The sequence below is a fragment of the Pleurodeles waltl genome, chromosome 5 (assembly GCF_031143425.1).
Source record: "Pleurodeles waltl isolate 20211129_DDA chromosome 5, aPleWal1.hap1.20221129, whole genome shotgun sequence".
In the NCBI taxonomy this organism is placed as follows: domain Eukaryota; kingdom Metazoa; phylum Chordata; class Amphibia; order Caudata; family Salamandridae; genus Pleurodeles; species Pleurodeles waltl.
In genome coordinates this window covers 1,055,784,413-1,055,811,429 of record NC_090444.1, presented here as the reverse complement: position 1 = coordinate 1,055,811,429, position 27,017 = coordinate 1,055,784,413, and the positions used below count along the sequence as shown (strand labels likewise).

The window sequence follows — 27,017 nt, the reverse complement described above, 5'->3', positions numbered from 1 at the left end:
TTATAGATGAAAATGTTGTCACAAATGGTGTGTTTTTTACTACTGGGTTTCATTATTTCTTTATTTCAACAGTTAGTTTATTTGGGAAAACCTTGAGGGATCAACACGTATGACCCCTTGCTGGATTCTGAGGTTTGTCTATTTTTCAGAAGTGTATAGGTTTCCTGAATCACCAATGGGTTTCAAACTTGTTTCCACCACAAACTGGAAAAAGGTTGAGAGCACAAAAAAATAGGAAAATTGGCTACCATTTTGGAAAATGCCAAAACTGTGATTATGGGGGTTATTACAACTTTGGAGGAGGTGTTAATCCGTCCCAAAAGTGACGGTAAAGTGACGGATATACCACTAGCCGTATTACGAGTCCATTATATCCTATGGAACTCGTAATACGGCTGGTGGTATATCCGTCACATTTGGGACGGATTAACACCTCCTCCAAAGTTGTAATAACCATATATATATATATATATATATATATATATATATATATATATAATATATATATATTAAGCTCTGCATGTTCCTGAAATAAAACCAGACACTTTTATCAGGAGAAGTGTGTTCCTATTTTTCCCAAAAAACTAAAAATATAGCTATATATTTCCCATATTTCGGTCCCCTCCAGGGTAGTCCACAAACCACAGGTCGTTGGGGAAAAAAAGGACTCAAATTTGACATGGATACCTTATGTGGAAAAATGTTATGGAGCCATAGCGTGAACTACCCAAATAGCCAAGAAAAAGGTACAGGTCCGGGGAGGAGGGGGTCAGCAGCCCAGGTGTTACGGGGTTAATCTTAACCATCCATAGAACAGTTTGGTCCTTAGCTTTATACATAGAAGTTGTTTGAAGTTAACTTTCTGCAATTTTTTTGATTATTATGAATTATTGATTTGAATTGACTAAACAATTACCTTTTGCTTCCTGTAATCATTATTAATTTTAAATAAATATTCGAGGTTTGGACTTTTAATTCTTGTTTTGTGTAGTTTTCCATTACTTGCCTTATGCCCTTGTACTTTAGCCTCGTATTGCCCCAGTTCACCTAAACAGCCCTTTGAATTTCTTAGTAAAAGGTGCGGTCACGAGGTAAGGCGTTGATTTAGAAAGCTTTGAGCAAGAATGTGTTGCTTTTGCACACCTTCTATCACTGGTAGGCACCAGGGAAAATCGACATCCTGGGCATTTCCATTTGCCACAGTTTGATGGGTGTTGTCACCAGTTAAGAAGGCGAATATCTGGCAAGTATGGCTGGTTCTCAAGTTCACTATAAGTAGATAATCAATGGGGTGCCTGGCAGAGGGTTCTATAGCCATGTGGGGCACTGATATAAAAGAGATTTTGCACAATTACAGTTTTGTCATTTTCTGTGGCACACAGGCTTTGTGATATACAGCCCACCTCTATCTCCCATGAAAGGCGTATATGCCATGGGGGTAGTAACACCTATCACAATTGTTACCAAACCATCAAGGCAGAGCCCTTTCAGCATAAGGTATAAGATGATGTTGTGATACTAGAGCAGAGCATGCATGCCCACTTGGCCAGTGGTTGCCCTGCATCCAAGTAACATCCTTCTATCTAATAGACTATTATTGACAGTGATAGCAGCCCAAATATGGTTCTCATGCTTTAAAATAGGCCATAGGGAACTGTGTTATTAAGGGAACAATGACTCCTTAATAAGAAATATTCCCCATCTAATGTGTTTATTTGGTATTCTGCAGACCCCATTGTGGTTCTCAAATATGCAAAATCTTAATGAAAGTATATCTAAGATAGTCTATGCCATGATGATTGAAACTGCTTGCTCCGTGATTGATTGAGCAATCAGCATCCTGCTTCAGGAAATTACTATTGGGTCTTTCCTTTATTTTCTGTTTTCTTTGGTTTGTCACTGGTGAAAAGTAACTGTTCTCTTCATAGAAATCATTAGACTTGGGTAGTAGATTACAAATGGGTTTATTCAGTGAGCCTGTTATCTTTCATGTTCTATTACAAATGATTAATACATGGGATTGGGTTTTACGTGTCTATAATGAAAAGGTTCCAGAGAAAATACCGTGAAACTTCAGTGAAGTAGTCTTAGAAGTTGGGTTTCTGGTTGGCAGAGATATGCACCTTGCCCACACAGGAATCACAATCCTAGTCAGGTTAAGTCTCAAACACACCCTAAATTAACCTGTGCTCGCTCCCTTTAGATTTGCACAGAGCAGTCGGGCTTAACTTAACAGACAATGTATTAAGTATTTGTGCAACACTTCAAACACTAAAGCAGTGCAAACACCACCCAAACAGATATCACCCCATATTTGTTAAATCGTGCTTCATTTAATGAACAAAACAATACCAAACCAACAAACATCCAGTTAATAGAACTCGTGATACAAATTTTTAAAGAAGAAACTGAAATGTAGTGCTTTAAGCCATAAAGTGCCATCTGAGACTATCTGGTCATGCTGGAGCAGATCAAATCTGAAAAGTCAGGCCAACCTCAGTGGAGCACAAGTCAGATACAAGGACCAATCTTGGCCTGCTGAAACACTACCTTGTTTGCGTTGACGTTGAGGGAGATACGAGGAGCAGAGGAGGTGATGCGTCGTCGTTGATCCTTTAGATGGAGGCAGTGTGTCGGCTCTGAGTTGCACAAAGTTGGAGATCTGTCGGAAATTGAGGTGAATCGCCACTCAGTTTTTGGATGAAGCGACATTTTATACCCAGTCCTGGATTTGCACCACTTAGCAGGGCAAGACTCGCAGACAATAGAGTCCAGGTGCTGGATGTGAGTTGGAAGTCTTTTGTGTTCCTGAATCTTCAGAAAACAAGAGGTAATCCAGCAAAGCTCTTGAGTCACTCGGGTTCTGGGTTAAAGTATTGTGGGTCCAGTCCTTCTCAACCAGGCAAGGAGGGCAGCAGTGAGCAGGCCAGCCCAACAAGAAAGCAGTTCATCCAGATCAGCAGTCCAGCAGAGTATCCACAAGTCCAGAAGTGTACTGAGTTGCTAGGTTGAGAAGTCCAGTTCTTATACCCAGTGTTGCCTATGAATTGTGGGAGCCTTCAAAGAAGGAGTTTAAAGTGCACAGAGGTCATCCATTCCTGTCTTGGCTGCTGACTCACCACAGGTGGTTAAGCAGTTGTTTGTGTGGGAGGCAGGGCACAGCCTATTCAGGTGCAAGTGTGAGGCTGTGTCAAGTGCCATCCTCACATCCTGCCCAAGACAGCCCATCAGTCACACCAACCTACCTTTGTGTGTGGCTGTCTAGAGGAACTGCACAAAGCCCAGCTGTCACCATACCCAGACGTGTAATGGAGACAGGCTGCAGGCACACAGGGCTAAGAGGAGGAAAATGCCAACTTCTAAGATCAATGTATACCGTCTTACCATTGAGTTGAGAAATTTGTCTGTGGTCTTTTCTGATTGACTAGGTAGCAGCCAATAACAAAGCACCTAACACATGACTGTACTCTGATGATTTGAAAGGGTGGCCCACCATATTGCTGATAATACAGCAGTCTGGTTGACCACCTTTTCAACTGTCAAAATGGGTTCTGGTTGGTTGCCAACAGCCAGCCATAATGGCTATAGGTAGTGCACGCCTCTTAGGACTGATTTCCTTTTGTTGTCCAGGGAGCCACGGGCAGCCCAAATACATCCTGGGAGCAAAATCTGCCCCTTTATCAAATCAGATTGCTGAATTGATTTTGGTGTTTTTTATTTACACCATATATTGCTCCTCAGGAGAATTACAAAATGAGTGGGTTTTAACATTTTTTCTTTTCGGCAAACCTTTTTATCATTCTCAAAGAGGCAAAATAACAAAGTACATTCTGTTGTTGGTGGTCATGCATGGCAACCTAGGAGGAAGAATTGAGCCTTTGGCCATACCCTGAGTTTGTCTAGTCCCCTCATGCCCAATACTTACTGTTTATGGCTGATTGCAGACTCTGGGCTCGGTACCAGAGGGAGCGGGGTGCAGGGTGTGGTCGCAAGCCATACCTTGCATTCAGTGTGCTGTATTAAAGGCCATGTGAAAGTTCCTCAATTATAGCATCCCTAAAGTAAATGTCACAGTGTAGGCATTATGATTGAAGTTTTAACATTATTGAGCATCGGAACCTCTAGTCTTGATGATATGATCACAGGCACATTGCAAGTGGTCAGTGTGCCCGGCATTATGACAACTATTAAACCAGAGACTAAAGGCAAACAGTTTATACTGATAACAGTGTTTTTGACAGGAGGAAATTGAGGATAAGCTCCCCCTTCTTTATTGTGCATTAAACTAGCAAAGATTCCTCATTTGACTTCCTGTAGGACAGGTTTCAATAATGTAAACACTTTAATCATAATCACAGCATCAGTGATAAAAATGATGAATTTATATGCTTCTTTGTTTATGTTTCTCTACATTTTTTTTTTTAGCTGATTGGGTGTCCCTCCCAGCCAGAACAAAAGAGGATGCTGGACAGCCCTATGTCATACGCCAGATTCCGACGTGACTGAGGGAGGACCGTGGGATAAATGAGATATTTTTAAACTTTTCTTTCAGGTAAGGGCCAGTTCCTATTCCCACAAGGCTCTCTATTTATTTTTGGGGGGTGGGGGGGTGCTTACCACTTATAGCTTTCCCGTCCTTGCATGCAGATCACTAACAGCTGTAATTACCCCTTTATTTGCTTTTGCCTTCTGCTCAGGCCCATAACTGTGGGGAGGGAACTCAAAAGCCATTATTGCCCACAGGCCCGTGCAATAATACTTAAATACATACCCATATGTATCCTATCAGTGTCTGCTCAAGTATACCACCCATAAGTTAGTAATCCTTTGACATTGAAAGATTTGCCCCCCATTACTTAATGTTTTTATGCTATGGTCTGTTTTTAGGTCTTGCTTGTTTCGTTCTTGAAAGGTCTAGTGTGGACAATACCAACACTGACTGCAGACTTTGTCTTAACCTCTTGCTTATAACTTGTTAGCTTTCTTGTCAGTCTCATTTGCTTGCTTCTTACACATTTGCTTGCCTTCCTTTTTTGTATTTGGCCTTCAACTGGCCTCTCATCTTTTTTGGCTGGATCGCTTGTATCCTTCCTCTGCTTATATTGAGGGACCTGCTTTTCTTGGGGCCTTTCAGAAAGTTGACCTGGGAATACATTCCTCTCAGTTGATTACCATTGGCTTTGTGGTTTGTAACTCACATTTTCTGGCTATTTGATGGTTTTGTTTGCTTTAGGCTCTCCAGGTTTAGTTTGTCCCTCCAATTGCCTAAACAATGTTTACTGTATTCTTCCACAAACTCCCTTTCAATCTTGTTCTTACCTTGTCACATTTCGTGTGCATTGAAAGATCAAATGTCAGGTGCTGTCTTCCGAGGGTGCTTGTTTACTTTTCTTTCTCTGACTGCAAAGTGAGAGGATTTATGTTAGAATCTTATTAGATACTGGGGATAGAAAAGGTTTTTTCTAGCACATGACAACATTAAAAAGAACTGTGTACGTATTTCAGAATATATCAGAATTAGCAACACAAATGAAATACATTTTTTGTTGTTTCTGATGTGTGTTGGAAACAAATCTTTAATATGATCAAACAAATCATTACTGCAATTTTCACACATTCTCTTTTGTGCACTGTAAAGGTTTATTAGTAAATCTGCATGTCTGAGCAAACATAATGGTCATTTAGATCGAAAATGTGTTATTTGTAAAGGCATTGCACTACCTTACCATGCAAACTCTCCTCTACGCTACTCCACTCTGCTCTGCACAGTTGGACAGTTGCTTGGGTGGTTGTGACAATGCAACTCCACACCACTGCATTCTACCCTGCACCACTCCACTTTACCTCATTCCACTCCACTGCACTGTGCACCATTCCACTCTTTGCCACTCCATGCTACACCTCTACTCTGTCCTGTACCTCTCTACTCTGTCAATGCACTCTTTGACACTCTACACCTCTGCAATCTTTGCCACTGCACTCTACACCACTCCAGTCTAGGCCACACCAATCTACTCTGCACAATTCCACTCTATGCCACTGTGCTGTACGCCACTCTGCAAGACTGCACTCTACCCCAATACACTCTATGCCAGTGCACTTTACTCTGTAACACTCAACTCTGTGCCCCTGCATTCTATGCCAATACACTGTACGTCACTCTAATCTACTCTGCACCACTGCACTCTGCCACTGCACTCTACACCACTTTACACCATTGCACTCATTGCCGTTCTCAGCAACTGCACTCTACACTGCACCCACTCCACTTCACTCTACTCTGAAACAATCTACTCTATGCCACTGCACTATACGTCACTATAATCTTAATGACTCCACTCTGCATCACTGTACTCTATGCCACTCTACTTCACTTTACACCAGTGCAATCTGACACTCTACTCTGCAACACTGCACTCTCTGCCACTCCAGTCTATGCTACTCCACTCTACGCCACTGGAGTCTACGGCACTATGCACCACTCCATGCTACTCTACTCTGCACCACTCCATGCCATTGCACTCTTTGCTTCTTGACTGTACTCTGCACTCTGTGCCACTACACTGTATTCCACTGCACTCTAAGCCACTGTCCTCTGCATCACTCAACTCCACTCCACTGCACTCTGCACAACTGCATTCTACTGTGCACAACTCTGTCACTGTATTGTACGATGCTGCATTGCGTGCCACTGAATTCAGTGCTACTGCACTCAATGCCACTACACTCCATGCCACTATACTCTGCAACAATTTATGCTAATACACTCTACGCCAATCCACTCTACTCTGACACTCCAGTGTATGCCACTCTACGCTACTCCACACTATGCTATTCCAGTACATGACACTTTTTGCCACCTCACTCTCTGGCACTCTACTCCACTCTTCGCCATTCCACTCTACAACACTCCATGTGTCTCTCCTATGTATACCACTAACTTTTATCCATGCTGAACAGCAGCCACGCTGGTGTAGAACCTAGCTAAAATACTTTGGCAACGCCAATAGCTCTTGCATAGGCGAGACCTGTTGGCTTTGCCAGTGCTTGTTTCTTTTGCTGTTACCACTATGTGGAAGTGCATGCGTTTTCAGGCTCTCTTTCGTATGTGGTGCTTCCCCCCCACCCTATGTTGTCTGTGTTTCTCTCTGAACCAACAGCTCATTGGTTGCCTCGCTCACCCCTCCCTGCTCTTCTCTTTTTAGGGTTGAGCGCAAAGCGCTCTGTCCCTGGTGAAATCTCTCTGTGGGCTTTTAACCATGCCCATGCCAAGCCCATCAGTTTGGTTGGTTTGTGAGTTTGCCTTTCAAAATTAGCTTGATTTAATTAGTGAAAGGCATGCATATGTCATGCCTTTTCCAGTGTTTAGCCAGCCTCGAGCATACCGGGCAAATACCGAAAACATACAAAGCTCCATGTTTTCTGTATGGTTTCTGCACTATTTTTTCCTCTTTATTTTATAGGCAGTGTGATCTCGCTGGGCAGTAGTAGAGCGCTTTGCATGACATCGACCCTGTTACGTGGATATTTGCACTTCTGACGGTTACATGGATAATTGCACTTTTACCGATACGTTTCACTGCAAGCGAACTTCTGTTTCCTTTTGTGTGCTTTGTGCTCATGGCGGCCATTGGCTCGCGTATGTGAAACTGTTTTACTTTTCAGTTTAACTGGCAAGAAAAGTCCGGTTAAGAGTTTACAACGCTAATAACTTTAACTTGAGTAAACGTGACACCCATTGCATTGCAAATGCGTGTTTTTTTGTTTTTGTTTTAATTTAAAGCCCACTCTGTTACCCTGCTCCTTCCTGCTCTGCTTTTTAATAACTCCCTCTTCCGTTTCTTCCTTGCTCGAGACCAAACAGTAGTCCTGAACTGTTCACTCAGTAATCTGCATTACAATTCCACCTTTCAATTGACTTGTGGTACCATGATGGAAGCTGCTGCAGTACTCAACCTCACTTGATTCTGACAGTGTTTTGGCATACTATACTATAAGCAGTGAGGAAAGATCCGAAGTTGAAGGTGATGAGGGAGAGTAACGTCAAGGCATAGAGGAGTTTCATTCCTATGAAAAGTCTTCACTCTCCAGTGCTCTTCTGTGCTGACTGCACCTCCGTCTGCTGACCCATGCTACAGCTGAATTTTGCCACCTTACCCCACCTGCACTCATTTCTTGTGACCCACTGCCCTATCAGCATCCACCCCCCCTTCTCGCCCCCATTGCTCACGTAGCTCTCCTTGTCTACTGCCTCCACCTGCTGAGTGTACGCCCCCTCTTCTGACCTCTCGCTTAACTCAATGCCCCATGCAGTGTCTGCAACTCTTGTTTTATCTAGCCTGTGCTGAATTTGTTGCGCCTGTATTCATCACTAGTCCACATAGTTGCGTAGTGGCTGGTGGGTCTAAATTACGTGACATAATCCTCTCTGGCTATTTGCATTCTGGCTCTCGTTTAGCTGTTCGAAGTGGTTCTTTGAAGGCCCAGATAAAAAAAGTGGAGTCAAAGAACAAGAGTGATTTAAGACTTTTGCTTTGGGCTAGTTAGCATCAATGTTTTCAGTTAAACCCCTTACTGGCTGGTGAGGTACTGTCCTGCCCTTGGAGCAACAACACTCTGACCCCATTGTTCCCCTGCACCACCTCATCAGCACTCCCCTAACCTCACTTGTCACTGATTCTTTTTCTACTCAAAGCCCCATTTACCAACTCTTTCACTAAAGCTTCATCCCTTCTTGGTACTGACTTCACCACATGTTAGCAGTACTTGGAACAGTGCACTTCCCACTCCATGTTTGAGTGCTACTAACAGTGCTCTTCTGAATTTGCGCAGGTGAAGATGTGTTTCACTTACATCAGTTAAATAAAGGGAAGGTGACGGTTCAACTTCTTCCACGTCTGCTCTAAATCTTCAGTTTGCTACAGTCATAAAATTAACTGTTGACTAGCATAAACGGAATATTAAGTAAGGGACATGCTAAATACCACCACCGACATAGATACCTAGTGATAACTCTGATGTAGGAGTGTTGTGGAACTCATGGGGGAATGAGAGTTTTACGAACATAAAAAGTTAAGATCATCATTAACAATAATTAGGTTAACCATGGGTATTTTATAGACATTTTGTATGGTTTTATTTGAATGAAGCGCAAGAAAACGATAGTAAAAGTAAAGTAAATAACCGGATTTAAAACGGTAATTTTCGGGCAGACTGAGGAATATTGGTTACCCAAGATAACATATTTGTATAACACACCTCAACTATTCTTTTACTATGAAGTTGGAAATGAGTGGTGCCATGTTACTTGCTACATGAAATCACCTGAGGTGCAGTTGTGGTTTGAGTAGCACCCCCAGAAAGGTATTTGTATTTGACAGCACTGCTTCCTGTTAGCAAGTTTTTAGGTTGAGCAGAGCAGCACACAAGTGCTGCTTTTCCGACGTGTTGGAATCTATGTGGGCTTTTAACCACGCGCACCTCACGACCATAACTTTCGTTAGTTCATGGGCTTGCCTTTCAAAAACCCTTTGTTATAATTGGTAAATGCTTTACGTTTGTCCCTCCTTGGGGAGGTTTGTTACCGCCTTGGACACTAACACTGTTACACGGATAATTGAACGTTTGCTGATATATTTGACTGTGAGCAAACTTTTTTTTTTTTTTTAATCCTTCCTTCGTGCTCACGCTCATGGCGACCGTGGCACTTTGAATCGGTTCGATTATGTCAACTGTTTTACTTTTCATTTTCAATTAGGAATTTCCAGCGCTAATAGCTCTAACTCGAGCAAACACGAGACCCTCTGCATTGCAAATGCTTTTTTTTCTTTTACCAGAAGGCTTCATAGATGACGTGCATCTAAAGCTTATTCTGTAATTTCAACATCTGTTAAGGCGATGTAGCAGAATTAAATTAAACGTAATCACCAATATATATGTTATATGTTCAGATATTCTGTAATTATTCACTCTTAGTTCAGTACAGAAGCATTCTGTCAGAGAAAGGTAAAATTACTTTGTTTGGTCCCTAGGAAATCTGAAATAAGTTACTGAGAAAGGGATTCCTCGTGATCTTAAGCGCAGCTTGATTATTCCATGCTGTGTAAATATGTCAAAAATAACATCTAGCTTGAGTCACAATTTTCTCTCTCACAGACCTGCTTCAGGTGTTTAGTTAGCTCTTCCAAACAACTGTGTGAAATGCCAGTTGGATGTATACCTTTGGAAAAGGTTGAGTGGGTTTTTTGTGTGAAATGAGGATGGAGCGCTGCTTGCTTGCTTGCTGCCCTGCAGGAGAATAGGGCAGGTTTCTCCAGTTGTTCATGTGTGGGGCAGCTCTGTCAACCCTTCTCATCCATTGGTCTGTTCAAGTGGCATTCAGATTTGGCTTTCGGCCACAACAGCCTACAGCAGGGGCCGTGAGTGAGCCAACATCAATGGTTGGCTCTCTTGACTGTGAGTGATGGCATTTTGCTTTAATGTTCACTTCAGCCTAAGACGTAGTCCAATTTAACTCTGGGGCTTTGTTGTGTTGTATATCTTGTTTAATGGGATGTTTCTTTAAGCGTTACCATGTAAGCGTTCCAATGGAATATTGCTTTCAACTTTGTCCTTCGTTCGCAGCAGTTGCGATGTGACTGGCCAGGGAGAAGGAGTTGTGCTTGTTCATCCGAAGTAAAGTCCTATATTCTCATTTAACAACTTACTTCTGTGTCGGCATCATTACTACATTTTGGCAACGAGTCAGGATTTGCTTCAGTCACATCCGTGATGGTCCAACGTTTGGACAAGACGTGCTCCGTGTCTCATTTTGATTGCCGCATCTGACAGTGGACTTTGAAAATTGAAGTCCACAGTATACGCGCAACTTGTGTGGCGAGAGACCGGCAACATTGGCACATTACCAGTGAGGTCTCTGTTTGTTGTTCAAAACAGTGTTGCCACATAACGTGCGTGTGCAGGGCTTACTGGTGTTCCTGCGGCGGTTGCCTGGCAACGTGTATACAACCATGCACGCGACGAGCTCGTGCATTAAGCTTGTGCAGATTCTCCAGTTTTGATGGCTTCCGTGTTTGAAGTCTCTTGGGACTCGCACTTTAAAGGAAAAGCCCTCAGGAGCGCTGCCTTGCTGTATAAGGCAGAAACTGAAAGTGGACTTGTGATTAGCCTTGAGCATAGTGGAGCAGCAGTGCTCTCAACTTTGTTACTCTTATGTTCAGTTGTCTGTGACACTTGTCATGGCCTCCTCTATCAATTTGCCTCCCACTTTGTTGGACCAACATGGTCAACCAGCCATTCAGTGGGAGGAGTGGATAGACATTTTTGAATTTTTTTTATTGGCATTAGATGGACAAACATTTTCACCCTTGAGGAAAAAAGTATTTTTGTTAAGTACAATTGGCAAGGAAGCACATCACATATTTAAATACTTACAAGAAATTTGCGACAATGATGGTCAGCCTTTGCAAAATGTATTTGATGAGGCGAAACTACGTTTGGAAAAGAGATTTTCTAAGGAGGAGAATATTGTTATGTCAAGATATAAATTTTACACCAGACACCAGAGAGAAGGAGAGTCGCTAGATGACTTTACATCGAGTTTATACGAACCTTCAGTGAAAGGTACATTTGGTACAATGACAGATGAACTGATTTGAGATTAATTTATTGTCACTGTCGGAGCAAGAAGACTCAGGAACGGTTATGAGCAGCGAAATATCTGTCTCCCAAGGATGCGATAGCAATAGCTAAAATAGTGGAGGAGTCGGAGTTGTGCCTGAAGGAGATTAGTAAAAAAGACAACGTCTCAGGGGAGGGTGATGTGGCGCTTATATAAAAAAAGAGTACCGCTTCTAAGCATAGTGGTTCTACTTGTAAACAGGTTGCAAAGGAGAGTAAACCAGCAAAATTTTAAGGATGCTTCATGTGCGGGAGTTCATCTCACACCCGCGAAGCTCAGTGGTGTTATGCTTTAAATAAGGATTGCAGAAAGTGTGGTCGCAAAGGGCATTTTGTGCGAATGTGCAATGATGGGTACAGAACACGTGTGACTGCGACTGAATCTTATGGGGAGGAGAATTGTTTGGAAGACTGAGTGCTTATGGTACGCTCAGATGAAACTGATGTGGAGAGAGAATCAAGACCGAAGAGCTATTTTTCCATTTTGGGCAAGAGTGTAGAGTTGATGGTATATTCAGGCTCACTATATACGATTGTCCCGAAGTCAATGTGGATGGAGGATTGGCCTGAAGTATCTTTTAAATTTTTGGTGGCCAGGTATGGATGACTTGCTATCTCATTGGGTGGAAGATTGTGGGGTTTGCAAGGAAAGTGAAAAAAGATTGAAAACTGGAGCCACTAGTGTGTGTGGGCACATTGAAGATCCAGGCTTATCGTGGAGTACAGTTTGCCTGGACTTCATTGGTCCTATACATGGCATAAGGCATAGTTTTCGAAATGCCCTAGTCATGGTTAATGTGCATTCAACGACAAGAAGTACCATTGAGACCTTAAACGGGATATTTGTAGAAGAGGGACTTCCACGCATTTTAATAACGGATAATGGTAACCAACTCACGTCACGGGAGATGAAAGGGTTCCTTGACTGTCAAGGAATCATTTACCATCGTACTGTTTTATACAATCCCCAAGCCAATGGAATGGTAGAGAGAAAGGTACCATTCTCATGGCTATTCAAAGTGGGGTGGAAGTGATGAAAATGGGAGATATGGTTTGGGCCCATAGCACCACGGTTACAAGGCAACAGGTCATTCCCCGTTTGAAATGATGAGAGGCAGAAAACCAGGTTAAGACATAACCCCTGCTTGGATGTTGTGTGGTGATTCCAAAAATGTGGAGGTTATAAAAGAGAAGGGAAGGAAGAGTGATGTGGTTGTAGGAGATTGGGTGAAAATCAAACGTGGCAGTTTGTCCGGAAGACTTTCAAAATGTATAGGCTAGTTCAAAGTTAGTAAAGTAGGTAGGAGTTATGTGGTGTTAGAGAATGGAAACAAGTGGAATAAGAGGAGAGTGGCTCCTTATCAGAAAGGGAATGTTGGAGATGTGAAGCTGTTGCATGGTATGTCTGATGGTAATAGTTTTATGTTGATGAGTGATGAGGAGTTTGGTTGTATGTCCAGGAGTGGTAATACTGGAAACCGTGATGGAAATAGTGACTCTCGAAGGTGCGAGGAGATTGCAGGTGATCGCTCCTCAAGACCAGTTGAAGGTCATCGGAGTCCAAGGATCAGGAAACCACCTTGTTACTTAGAGGACTATATTCATTTGTAATAAATGTACGGTTTCCCTTCCATCTTGATTATGCCATGGGTTTTTGTTTTGTGTTGAAAATTTTTATTTGTCGTTAAAGGTACAGAAGGGAGGAAGATATATGTTGTGTTGTATATCTTGTTTAATGGGATGTTTCTTTAAGCGTTACCATGTAAGCGTTCCAATGGAATGCGGATTTCGACTTGGTCGGTTGTTTGCAGCAGTTGCGATGTGACTGGCCAGGGAGAAGGAGTTGCGCTTGTTCATCCGAAGTAAAGTCATAAATTCTCATTTAACAACTTACTTCTGTGTCGGCGTCATTACTACAGGCTTGAAGACCAATTTCTACTTTCATTTAATTTTTTTTTTTTTTTAATATATTTACAAGGGTTCTGTGTTTAAACTGTTTGGAAACATGCACTCCGTCTTTATACTGTGGTATTTTTTACTTGCTATTCCTTTTACACTATTTGTGTCAATTTCATGTGTTTGCAAATAAATGAATAAAATCGCAAGCTTGCCAAGGCCAGATCTATTTGCTTTTCCAATGCTTTTTCAACTTGCATTTGTCCTTCAAATCGCTTTAACAAACGACCAGCTGTTCAAGATGGCAGATGTGATGATGTCTGTGCTTAAGGAACCCCTTAACAGTCTGCTTCTAGATCCTTAAAACTACTGCGAACCTTCTATTCAAAATCAAAATGACTGCTCTGAAGCCCCCAAACCAGATATAAAAATTGATGGATGTTAATAACTGCCCTCCTCCCCCCGTCTGTGCTCCTGCCAGAGAAAAACTCCATTAACTATCTAGTCATTTAAGACATTCTAATAGCATTACAATGTCGTATGTGCCACTGAAAGTTAAATCTCAGGATAAATAAAATGATCACAGCTGTGTGGAGGGCACTTTTTTGTGGACGCACACAACTTCTGCTCAATCAAAACATGTGCTCCTGGCTCCCTACTTGGCGTAGGTAAAGCCCCCTCTATTGGTGTTTCTCACATAGTTGTCTGACGACAGCTGCGCTGTTGATTCAGACCATGAAAATAGATCTGTGTCAATGACAAGAGGTACTTGGGCTTTCCATTTAGTCTATTTTATTTAAATTGCTGAGGCAAGCCAGGGTTTGCAGCGTGGCACTGGCTGCACTTTATTTATCGGTTTTAGGAACCTGTATATGTTGTGCCAAGTGATCTTTTGTACTGTTTAATGAAAGGGCCCACAATGGCTCTTAACAAGCTGTGTGTCACAACACAAAAGCATTACAGCACCATGTCATTTCTGTGTGTGGCTTTAGACAACTTTAGGTACAAGTGACGTCATGTCTTCAATTTTTCTTAAAAACTAGAATAAATACAGATAGAGAGAAATGTGCTTTTGGTCACCTCTTTTCATTCATTGTCTTTCATATATTGTTCATTGATTTCTGATTTTTGGAGGGCCTATCCATCACAACCATGGAATTTTGTTGATGATTAAGTTATCCTTTGTGTGTTCCCAGTAGGGTTTTGTGATGGAGCATATGACATAGTTATTTTGTTAGACTGCAGATACAGTATACACTGTAGTCTGTTATTTAGAATCACTGTGCATCCTTTTATGTATTTACCTTGCTGAGACAATTATATTTTAGTTTCAGATTTTTTTAAAAGTGGGTGCTGTTCAGATCCCTTAGTCTTTCATAAAGACACAGAGCTTATTCACTATTTGCCCTTGCATGTTCATTAGTTTTGTCTTGCCTTCATGATGAAATGTTGTTGAATTTATGTTTTTTTGTTCACTAAGTAAAGACATACAAACACTTTATTAAAAATGTAGCAAAATACTGGCTATTTATCAAAATAGCAGTGTTTTGATGTGTACACATTTTAGATTTACCATCACCACTTACAATATAAACATCTTCTGATTCCTTTTCTTAACCATAGTGACTTTTATAATGCAGAATTTTAAGCACAGTGCCCAAGCTTCGGTAGTGCTGTGAACCAAGACTTTTCTTCCATATCAGACATTTCTAGGACTCTAAGGGCCACACACTCAAGTTGCACAGCTATTATCTGTCACAATGTTTGTTTAAATGTTCAAGTGAGCCAGCACATACCATAGACATATAAGCAGGGCTGCTGGACTTGGGTGATTCTACGGCTGCAGCATTGTATGCATAGTCACAGATTTGCTGCATTTGCCACATAATACATCATCTGCTGCACAATCTGCAGTTTACCCAAAAATGTTGTTTCTGGCTCAAATGGATCAAACGTTAATAAACACATGTTCCTGCGCAGTAGAAGACCATTTTGCAAAAGCTGACACGTCATCTTTCAGTTGCCTATTACAGTATTTGAGCGTTAAATTGGTACTATTAAGGTGAACTCTTTCCCCAGACAGTGTTACCATGTTAAAAAAAAATATGAAAATAATGATGTAGTACTATCACAAATTGTGTCATGTCAGGCTGCATAATTTGGCTTTTCTTGCAGCATAATTTAGCCAATCCTGCAGCATTATTGGTTTCTCTCCTGCTACATAATTCCAGTAGACCTGCATATAAGGGTGCCTCATTTAAAATGGTATTAAGTTGACACCCCCAGCAGTGCCCCAGGCATCCACCATGTTAAACATAGCTCATGATGCAGGAATCCTGTTTTGGGACAACAACAAAAACTTGCATGGTGGTGGACACTCACCTCTGCACAGATTGCCTCAACTGCAGTGTCTGGATCCCTGTTGTTGATTGTTGTTATTTGTGGACCCCAAGGAATGCCCTAAGCACTACCCTCATAGTGATGAAAGGCTCCAGCTTTTACCCAGGGTTACGTAGCACAAATGTAGTTGTTGCTGCGTACCATGTAATGATCAGTAGGCGTAAATAGGCCTTTTTTTTAACCTGTGTCACTGGAGTAAGGCCTGCAGACTCACTCATGTAAGGTCATGCTGCTGTGTGCTTAACTTAACTTTGTCCTTCATCAGTTTAGTATGTAGTGCTGCGCATTGAGTGTGTGTGTTAAATGCATGTGCTGGGAGTATTTGTGCCTGTAAATGGTACAATACATGGAATACTCTGGGTTCCATTTTGGGGAGTCCCCTGACAAACTGGAAGAATTTGAGGAGGTGGAGGAATCCTCCCCATCCCAAATTAGATTTGTGGATTACTGACTTCCTGAAAGCTGGGTCAGACTCATTGTTAGGCGTAGAACCAGGCTCTCCAGTACACTTCAAATGGTGCTCTTTAATTTAGAGAGAGAGAGAGAGGTCACTGGAAAGGGGCCTGGTCACATCTCTGGATGGAATAGGGCTGGGGTAACATTTTGATATACAAATTACTGTGGCTGGAATCCATGTGTGAACCTCTTGGCTTCTGTTGTGGGCTGTCAGATTTGGAGTTGTTCCTGCACTGACTGACTGCTTTCTGGAAGGATGGCAGGTCAGAAGAGAGGGCACTTCAAAAGGAAGCAGAACCCCAACACAAACTTCAAGGACTCAGTCCCCAAATCACATTTGATGCTTGGAAATGTACTATAGGAAGGGGAGCTTGGGGCCCCCAAAACTGTCAACTGTCAAGCAGCCACACAAGCTGCACATGGAGGAGAAGCTCTGCAAGACATCTGCCTGTGACCATGGCTGGAGGCTAAGGTGAAGGCCTGCCAGGTTCTCAGCTGGGTGAGGGGACATAACCCAGGGGCGCCCAAAACCACCTGTCCCTGGAGCACCAGTGTCTGTCCGCTTGCCAAGACTGTGAGCCCTATGAGGAAGAGAAGAGCTTGAGGGAGTGCGGTACAGTCGGGGATCTTAATGAGTGGATCCCTGTAGCAAGTTGTGACAAGATGGCGCCTGCACTGATTGGGTCATTGCCTGTGAGCAGGTTTAAGTCAGTGATCCTGTATGCTGCGCCCGCGCCCAGCGCCACGACCCCTGGTCCCCAGCTCTCCCAAACCCCGCTGATCCGCTACGACCCCACCACCCTCCTCGCACTCAACCCAGGACGCTCCAACACCTGCTTCCAAGCTCACCCCAAACGCACCCATGGACCCTTCGCCTGCAACTCCTGCAAACGCATCTTCCACCACGCAACTACCACGACCACAAGCCCACGCGCCATCAACCACCTCAAGTGCATCCTGGTCAACGCTCGATCCGTCCACAAGCACGCCGTTGAACTCTGGGACCTCCTGGACTCCACAGCACCGGACGTCGCCTTCATCACGGAGACCTGGATGAACGACTCCTCTGCTCCAGACATCGCCACCGCCATCCCCGAAGGCTACAAGATCTCCAGAAAAGACCGCACCAACCAAGTAGGAGGAGGTATCGCCATCGTCTTCAAAGACTCCATCAGCGTCACCACCTCCACCGAAGACACCCCTCTCGCCGCTGAACACCTGCAGATTCAGATTCGCACCGACCCGAGGACCACCCTCAGAGGATCCCTCGTCTACCGTCCTCCCGGACCGCGCGCCCCCTTCAGCGACGCCATAGCCGACTTCATCTCCCCGCACGCCCTCGCCTCACCGGACTACATCCTCCTAGGCGACCTCAACTTCCATCTGGAACAAAACAACGACCCCAACACCACCACCCTGCTCGACAACCTCGCCAACCTCGGCCTCAAACAACTGGTGAACACCGCCACCCACATCGCCGGACACACGCTTGACCCTATCTTCTCCGCCAGCAAACACGTCTTCTTCAGGCACACCTCCGTTCTACACTGGACCGACCACAGCTGTGTCCACTTCACATTCCGCCGCGAGACCCGCCACCTCCGCACTTAACCCATCCCTCGTCGACAGTGGAACAAGATCCCCGAAGAGCAACTCTTCTCAGCACTTGCCGCCAACCACCCCACCCTCACCACCGACCCCAACGACGCAGCCCTCAGCCTCACAAACTGGATCTCCAACTGCACAGACAACCTTGCTCCCCTCAAACGCATGCATCGACAGACCAACACCAAAAAACCTCTCTGGTTCTCTGACACCCTCAAAGAATCAAAGAAAACTTGTCGCGCCCTCGAGAAGGCCTGGTGCAAGGACCACACCGCTGACAACATGACCGCCCTCAAGAACGCTACCCGCGAACACCACTGCCTGATCCGCGCTGCTAAAAAGAACTTTTTCACCGACAGACTGGACAAAAACAGCCACAACAGCAGAGAACTCTTCAGCATCGTCAAGGAGTTCTCCAACGCCAACGCCGTCACGCCCTCACAGGATTTGTGCGAATCCCTCGCCACTTTCTTCCATCGCAAGATCAGCGACCTCCACGACAGCTTCGGACACCAGACCCAACATAACACCACCGAACCCGCACCCCCGGCCATTACCCTCAACAACTGGACCCACATCAACACTGAAGAAACCAAATCCATCATGAACTCTATCCACTCCGGCGCCCCTTCGGACCCCTGCACTCACTTCATCTTTAACAAAGCCGACGACATCATCGCCCGCACCTCCAGACTGTCATCAACTCTTCTTTTTCTTCTGCTACCTTCCCCGAATGCTGGAAACACACCGAAGTCAACGCCCTACTAAAGAAACCTACGGCTGACCCGAGCGACCTGAAAAACCTCCGCCCCATCTCTCTTCTGCCTTTCCCAGCCAAGGTAATAGAGAAGACCGTCAACAAACAGCTGACCACCTTCCTGGAAAACAACAACCTGCTCGACCCTTCACAAACCGGATTCCGAACCAACCACAGCACGGAAACCGCCCTCATCTCAGTCACTGACGACATCAGAACCCTGATGGACAACGGTGAAACAGTCGCCCTCATTCTCCTCGACCTCTCGGCTGCCTTCGACACCATCTGTCACCGCACCCTAATCACCCGCCTCCGCTCCACCGGGATCCAAGGCCAGGCCCTGGACTGGATCGCCTCCTTCCTCTCAAACCGTTCCCAAAGAGTTTACCTCCCTCCGTTTCGCTCCGAACCCACCGAGATCATCTGCGGCGTACCTCAAGGCTCATCGCTCAGCCCGACACTCTTCAATGTCTACATGAGCCCCCTCACCAACATCGTTCGTAAGCACGACATCATCATCACCTCCTACGCTGACGACACCCAACTTATACTCTCCCTCACCAAGGACCCCGCCAGCGCCAAGACCAACCTACAAGAGGGTATGAAGGACGTCGCAGATTGGATGAGGCTCGGCCGCCTAAAGCTGAACTCTGAAAAAACGGAAGTCCTCATCCTCGGCAACATCCTGTCCGCCTGGGACGACTCCTGGTGGCCCACGGCCCTCGGCACCGCACCGACCCCCACAGACCACGCCCGCAACCTCGGCTTCATCTTGGACCCTCTTCTCACCATGACCAAGCAAGTCAACGCTGTGTCCTCCGCCTGCTTCCTCACCCTCCGCATGTTCCGCAAGATCTTCCGCTGGATCCCCGCCGACACTAGAAAAAACGTGACCCACGCCCTCGTCACGAGCCGCCTGGACTACGGCAACACCCTCTACGCCGGGACCACAGCCAAACTCCAAAATCGCCTGCAACGCATTCAAAACGCATCGGCACGCCTCATCCTCGACGTACCCCGCAACAGCCACATCTCCGCACACCTGAGACACCTGCATTGGCTCCCAGTCAGCAAAAGGATCACCTTTCGACTTCTCACCCACGCACACAAAGCCCTCCACAACAAGGGACCGGAATACCTCAACCGACGCCTCAGCTTCTACGTCCCCACCCGCCTCCTCCGTTCCTCTGGTCTCGCACTCGCTGCCGTCCCTCGCATCTGCCGCTCCACGGCGGGTGGGAGATCTTTTTCCTTCCTGGCGGCCAAGACCTGGAACTCCCTCCCCACCAGCCTCAGGACCACCCAGGACCACCCCGCTTTCCGGAGACTCCTAAAAACCTGGCTATTCGAGCAGCAGTAACCCCCCCCTTTCCCCTAGCGCCTTGAGACCCGCATGGGTGAGTAGCGCGCTTTATAAATGTTAATGATTTGATTTGATTTGATCTGGTGTAAGGGTGCCGCCACGAAGATTGTCTTGCTGATCGAGCCATCGCCATGTGTGGTGTGACTCAGCGACCCCCGCATGTCTGAGTGAGCTACTGTAAGTGGAACCTGCTGCTGTGTTAATCAGGCCATCGTCTAAGTGAAGAGCAGGTGTGGTGATGCCTTATGCCAGAGGTGGCCACTGGAGGAAGACAAGGTGCACAGCTTGGTAGATGTCATCGTCATGAGGAGAGGCCGCTGTCGTGACCCAAGCAGGCCTGAGCCATACTGAAGATCGGAACCAGGAACTTCTGACAATGCCTCACTACTCTTGAGTGGATGATCAAAGATGGCTTACTGTTGCATCAGTGGAGTGTCAAGGACACCCAGCCTCTGCCCCTGTGGAGCTGAATGTGTGATACTCACCCAATGCCGCTGCTGCAGCCACAAGAGAGCCACTCTCAGAGACTTTCGTCTGACAATCCTTGCTTTTGCAAGTAATTGTAATTGCATTTACATAGCACTTGCTATCCCTGGTCAGGTGTTAAAGCTCTTTATAGAGAGTAGCACGCTACTCAGGAACCCAAAGAAAGTAGTTACATTTTGGTTATTGTGATTAGTCATATGCTTTCAAGGGAAAATGCATAACATGCATTTCCTAAGTTATTTTGTGATGGATTATATTAATACCAGTTAGGTGTGATAATTAGTGGTGACTGTGGTTTCAGGTGAACAGTTGGTGAAATGGATAGGCTACTGGAGATTTGGCATTGTTAGGCTGCAGGGATAGGGTTTTAAAGTGGGAGAGGTTGTGATCTAGGAAGTGAGGTTCCAGCCTTTTGCAGAATTTCAATAAGAGTGAGTAAGGCAGACGTTCATGAGACTGAGAGGAGGCTATACTCACAGATAGGCGCATGTGAAAGATGGAAGTTACGATGAGAGTCACTCTGTAGAAAGGAATCAAGTGGAATTAAGTCAAGATCTGTTTTTCAGGCAAGGTTTTACGAGTATTATGGGAGGTAGCTTTCTGAGCTAACGTGTAATCTAAGGATGTAAGCTGTAGAAAGCAATCCGAGGATGTAAGCAGTAAAAAGGAAAAACATTATACAGAGTGCTCCATATCCAGAGCAGACAGCTTAAAATCTGCAAGTGCTAGTGGACCCATCAATTAAACATTTAGTACCTCATTCCGACCCTGGCGTTCCTAGGACTGCTAGGGCCGTGGCGGCAGTTGGACCGCCTCCATAATGGCAGTCTGACTGCCACATTACGACTGTGGCGGAGACGCCACGGTCGGACCGCCGACATCACCAGGTTGCTGACAGTCTGGCGGTCTAGGTGGTCTCAATCCGCCAGGGCAGCGCTGCTTGCAGCCCTACCCTTGGTGATTACGCGTCCCCTTTCTGCCAGTCTTTGCATGGCGGTTGCCCCGCCATGCAAAGGCTTGCGGAAATGGGGTGCTTGAGGATCCATGGGGGCCCCGGCACTGCCCATGCACTTTGCATGGACAGTGTAGGGGCCCCAAGGACAGCCCAGTCGTGCTTTCCATTGTCCGAATTACGGGCAGTAAAAAGCATGACTGGTGCTGCTGCACCTGCCGCACCGCCACAGTTACGAGCCGGCGTCAATGTTAAGGCCCTGCGGTGAACTCCTAATAGGGCCGACGGTGTTCTGACCGCAATGGCAGTCTATCGGTGGCATGAGTTTGGCGGGCGGCCTCTGCCATCTGCCGAACTCAGAATTAGGGCCTTAGAGTCTAGCCTGATGTGTGCCAGTCCTAGGGATAGCCCTTTTCAACATAGGCTGGACTATGCCAACCTTGGCACAGAATCTGAGCGTCTCATCAATGTGTAGTCAGATATTACACTTGTTTTGTTACCTACTCCCATGCAAGATTGTTTCTACACCACAGCAGATTACCTGATTATATGAAATGTATTTACAGCATGAAACACAGTGGGGAGGGGTGGATAGGAAATATTTAACAAGGTTCAGCACACAACCTCCTTGGACTAACAGGCTGTAAGAAAAATAGTGTGCCGATCTGCCAGGAAGCCAACATGACCCATGACTCAACAACAACCACAGATCCAGGGGAATCTCCATCTAAAGGATGCAATAGCCTGCGCCGTCGGGCTAGACCCCCACTGAATAGGTGCTGCAACACCCATTGGGCTCTTAGAAACTGTGGCTCCCTGTCAGAAATCCCCCACTCCTCTTCCTCTGCCCTGGCACCAGCTCGAGTCAGGCCATGGCCCTTATGGGGCAACTGTGAAAATGGGTGGCAGAACAGGTGACAGAGAATTGATTGAACACCTGCACTCCCCCAGCAGCACCCATTCCTGGCGAGTGCCTGCTTCAAGACCAAAAACATGACTGAGCTAGGGCCAGAAGGCTCCTGTGGGATCTTATCTGCCAGATATGCTTGGTTGCTTGGACACTTTTGACTTTTCTGACAGAGTGAGAGACGGGCTTCTGAGACTCTGACTGCTAGTGGGGCCCTACTTGAAGGTCTCCTACTCTGAATGGGCATTAACCATTACTGCTAATGACAGAGAAGTGGGACTTAGGGTACTGCCTTTAACCACTAGAGCCCTGACCGCAGGGGGCTGTGTGTATTGTTTTTGTATGCCGTATTTCACTTTGTGCTTGCAAATAAATGCTACTTTTGCTATAAATTAAAGTATTTGACTGGACAATCATTTGTTGTCGCTATTGAACTTATTTTGAGTTTTGAGCCTGAGCTTACCCCCTGTATCTACCTCTCGATCCAAGGAGCCCTAGATTGCTCAACCCGTGCTACCACTGAGAGTCCAGTACTTGAAGGGGTACTTGGCCCAGTTGCTCAGGATCCATAGAAGGTTGTTCCCTGGGACATCTTGAGGAAAAGGCCTCAACCCCCAAAGTTGGGCCCAGTAGTTCCTGCTTGCCCCGTGACCCTCTGAATGGAGTTCTGAACCCTACAATTAGTTTTATTTTTTGAATGAATGACATTGTATTCATCAGATTATTGAAATCTAATGCATACATGTAATTACCATGTTTTAAAATATATTGAAGTATTAATGTTTACTGAATCAAGAAATACACATATTTTTCATATCATTTTTAAATGGTCTATGTATCCAACAGTGATTACTTTGTACTTGAAATGTGCTTTCCTCTTCATGCCTCCTGTGTATGAACGTTGCCAAGACAGAAAATCTAGAAATCTAAGCTCCCTAGTATGATTCACTAATATTTGTCTGGGTGTCAAACATGATGCAAAATCATGTTTTTGGTCCCCAGACATTGTAATGTTTCCCTTAACCTCATCAGAAGTAAGGATCTTGGGAATTCTTTTTGATGCAGACCGTATGTGTGCTCGCCCAGTCATTGCCATGGCAAAGCATATGAACATACAGCTCTCTCTTCTCCAGACAATTCCCCCCCCCCCTCAATTCTTCACCATGAGCAGACAATTCAGCTGACAAGAGCCCTCCTTTTGCACATATTGATTATTTTGACGTAATTTGCCTCGATTTTCACCACAAACACATTGCTAGACTACAGACTTTGAAACCAGACAGCCAGAATGTGCCGCACCCACATGAGACCCACTTTTAAAGCACTGCACTGGCTTCTTGCAGAAGGTAGGCTGCATTTATGTACTATCCAGAACATATTTTCAGGAAGAGGTACTGCATACTTGAAAAAACGGACTCATGACTATATCTCAACCAGAGTTCTTTATTCAGTAGCTGCCCATCGAATCATCCAGTGAGCCTTCAAGATGATGAAGCACAAAGCAGACATGCCTCTGGTGGTGCAAAGAACAAACCTTTGGAGCACCCCAACTCCTGCTTGAGAGGTGAACCCAACCACAAAAGGTTCAGGAAACTCCGGAAAGTGACATTTTCAGACTGGCCGTCAACTGAAGTCCCTGCAGAACAGGGATTGTTGAAGTATATCGACATGGTTACTCACATGGGGACATGGTTTCTCGCCCCACCTGATTGAATTTTAATGTTTCAAATCATCAAGCTGTATTCTTTATACCTCAGCACCCTAATGTTACTGAAAGAAAACGCCTGTTAGAGAGCAAACATTACTAATAAATTGTGAGTAAGCAAGTCATATAATTAATCTGTCTTAAAAGGCTTAATTAAAGAAAAATGTGCAAAAAATGTAAACATGCATGTTTGAAATAAGGCTGACATGGTGTCCGCCACCTCGAGTTCTATGTGAATAATATTTAGATGAATCATATTAATTTGTTCTGACAAAAGATGATTAATATTGATAATCAAAACTCATGATTTGAAATAATTGATTAATAATGTATTAAGTATGGTTTGAGTATTAGACTTCATTTATTAGCATTAGTAGAAGGCCTAAGCTTTAGTATTTGTCCACAGTACAGTATTGAGATGTTATGCTGACTTCATTGAAATCCTTTACAAGCATTGTTTATTAGCTATTCCGTTGAAAGCTCACAGTGGAAATCTACCATCTTGTTCCACTCTGTTCATTCTGTACTTTCTTGTGATAATGGTTTAAAGTTTTAACAGTGGGTCTTAGTTTATGGTAGGCAGTTATGTTAGCTAAAGTGTCCTGTTCTGTGCTGTTTTCAACAATGTTAATATTCTGCGGAAACTGCTGACCGGGGAGAAGTGTCCTGAAAAAAGTGAAGAAAAGATAGAAACTGTGGAGAAGTGAAATTCAGTTGGTTGCGCACTGAAACCGCATAGTCTTATTCAGTAGAACTTTAGCTAGTAATTGTAATTTATTTAACTGCGTAATTAATAAAAACCAATGCATCATACATACATTTTAAGGTACATACATTTTTAAGAAACTCTCCATTCCAGTCTAAAAAATTTACTTTTTGTCTTTACGTACAGTCCAGCATCTCTTCCCGTAACTTTCCTAGTGTATATTACATGGGAAAGATAATGTTGTTTAATGTTTATTGCTGGTAATGACCTCCTGTTTAGAGGTGAGCATATTATTGTCTGACAATTTTGTTATAAAACACATTATTTTATCTGTACCCTCGTCTTTATACATGTGAACCGAGTATGCTATAAAAGTAATTCTTTAAAGGTAGATGCTAAACAATATTTTCATATTTACTATACGAGCCCATGAGCCAGCATGTTATATTTTTACTGATTTTGAACTAGTAGTAGTTTTTTTTATATCAGTGGTAAAAACTTTGTAAATTTTGCATTCAAGACAAAGTCAGAAGGTTTAAAGCAGCAATCACTGCTTGTCTACAGGACCGTATCCCCCTTTGGTTGAATGCTGCCTTTAATAGAAATTTTGGTTCATTTTGTAGGTTGTTACAGATACAGATCAGGTGAATTATATCTTCCAGTCCACATCCACACAGCCTACACTGAGGAATTGTTAGTGCGTTCCCATGGGGGTCGATGGGCATCACCAGGAATAATGCCAAAGCGATGTCTGATGAAGGAATCCTTGTCTGCTTTTGACCACCCAGCCTCCAGATAAGGCTGATATGTCAGGAGTTTGTACTCATTTATTACCATCCAAGAGTGCGATCTGGTAGCTAGTAAGCTCTTATCCATAATTACCAATCTTTTCTTCACTGTTCGGTTTAAGATTTTTTAGAACGCGTAGTAGGGGAGATTTGAGTCCCATAATTCCCATACTTCCAAGACTTCTAGGGCCTGATCTAAATACTGTCTTGACTTGGTTTTAGGATTTGCGCTTATCTCCTTCCAAAGTGCCTGGCAAAACTGATTTCCTTTTGTTGACTGTAAATGTTTCCAGGTTTTGATGTAACTGGATTGCCTAGCTAGGCACTGGTTTAAATATCCAAACTCCAGCCTAATTTGTGCTTGGGAGGTGTACCCTGGTAACTGGAATTGAGACCTTAGTACTTTTCCTGTGATTCTGTTTAGGGTGATTGCATCTTGTCCACACAGTGCTTCGCTGCCGTATCCTAGAGTCAAATTTAGTTTAGTTCCGACGACTTGCAGCAAGGGACGGTAGCTAGGGTCATTGAGCACCTTTCTCAGGGTGTGAAAGGCAAGCGGTAGAACATTTCCTTTTCTATATAGTTCCTGCCTCTGAGGGAGAAAGGACCCCCGTTCATCAAATAGTACGCCCAGGTATCTATATTGATTTACTTGTTCCAATTCTCCCTTTTGGGTGTACCATTTTTCAGCTCTGGAGATTTTATTACTAATTTCCATCACTTTGGTTTTTTTCTGATTGATTTCCATTCTATTTTGCTCAGCATATTCCGATAACTTGACGATAAGGCGTCGTAGTCCTACTTTAATTTGACTCAGAAGTACTACATCGTCGGCGTATAGCAAATTCGAAATACGCATGTCACCAACCTTAGGATAGTGCGCATTCACCTTATTTAGCTTTATGGTCAGATCTGACAGAAAAAGATTAAAAAGAAACAGTGCCAGCACACAGCCCTGTTTCAGACCTTGTTTTCTGTCAATTTCCCTTGAAAGGAAAGATCCCTCTCCTACCTTAACTCTAATCCATGCATCTGTGTATAACTGCTGAATAGCTTTTAGCAGATTCTCCGGTATTCCCCAGCAGGCAACTTTTTCCCACCGAAGACATCGTTGTACCAAATCAAAAGCTGATTTGAAATCTACAAAGCACAGATACAGAGGTTGGTTCTTTTGTTTGCATTTGTCAATGATAACGGAGAGAGTTAGTATATTTGTGGCCGTTCCGGGGCCCTTTGCAAAGCCTGTCTGATTGGGGGGAATAAGGCTGTTCTCGGTTGCCCACCTCCGAAGATGCTCCAGTTGTAGCCCAGCATAGT

At 44.4% G+C, this 27,017-nt stretch overlaps 1 protein-coding gene across 13 annotated transcripts in view; it reads left to right on the top strand.

The window, feature by feature from the left end:
* EYA4 (EYA transcriptional coactivator and phosphatase 4) overlaps positions 1 to 27,017 on the top strand; it is a 614,551-nt gene that overhangs the window by 91,401 nt on the left and 496,133 nt on the right. For 4 of the 13 annotated variants that reach the window (XM_069235265.1, XM_069235268.1, XM_069235266.1 and 1 more), the window contains exon 2: positions 4,426 to 4,552. The exons of the other annotated variants lie outside the window; for them this stretch is intronic. The gene's annotated coding sequence lies outside the window, so the exon portion shown is untranslated. The remainder of the gene's footprint in view (positions 1 to 4,425; positions 4,553 to 27,017) is intronic. 13 annotated transcript variants of the gene reach the window in all.